Source organism: Nicotiana attenuata, chromosome 7 (genome assembly GCF_001879085.1).
Source record: "Nicotiana attenuata strain UT chromosome 7, NIATTr2, whole genome shotgun sequence".
Classification (NCBI taxonomy): Eukaryota; Viridiplantae; Streptophyta; class Magnoliopsida; order Solanales; family Solanaceae; genus Nicotiana; species Nicotiana attenuata.
Genome location: NC_031995.1, coordinates 79,181,484 through 79,182,147, shown reverse-complemented (window position 1 = coordinate 79,182,147; position 664 = coordinate 79,181,484).

Here is a 664-nt window from a genome sequence, read left to right as displayed (position 1 = left end):
TTTAATACAAATAGGCATAGCAAACCTAGAGGCATGATATCTATTGCATAATATAAACCTAAAGCATGATTTCTATTTCAAATCAACATAATATAAACCTAAAGCATGGTTTCTACTGCAAATCAATATATATATATAAACCTAAAGCATGACTTCTACCCGGTTTCCCCACAAAATCGTATAGGAACCCTCCCCTTTTTACTAATTACCCCAATATCTGTTTACAAAAAATATTATTACAGACCAGGATCGAATGAATTACATAAATAGATGTAAACTATACTATAGGGAGCCTGAATTAGGCCCAAAGTAAACCTGGGGATGCCAGGACTTCAATAACAGTCTCAGAGGCCAAGAGTCTCATAGCCAATGATATGTCCTGGTGTGTCAGAGTTCCCTAGGACCTCAGGGATCCCGGGCAGTGCTCACACCAAGACTATTTTCTTAAAATAGAGAACTGGTTATGTGCAGTGTGGAAGGGCCAGCCCTGGTGTGCCAGAGTTCAGAGGAATCTCAAGGATTCCTAAGCAGTACACACCAGTGGGGCATAACTTAATAGTCTAAGAGTAAAGTGAGAGTGCTTGACACAGTTTTGAAAGACTTAGTAAAACAGTGTAGAGACAATTTTAGAAGTAGAAAGATTTTCAGGAACAAAAACAGTTTA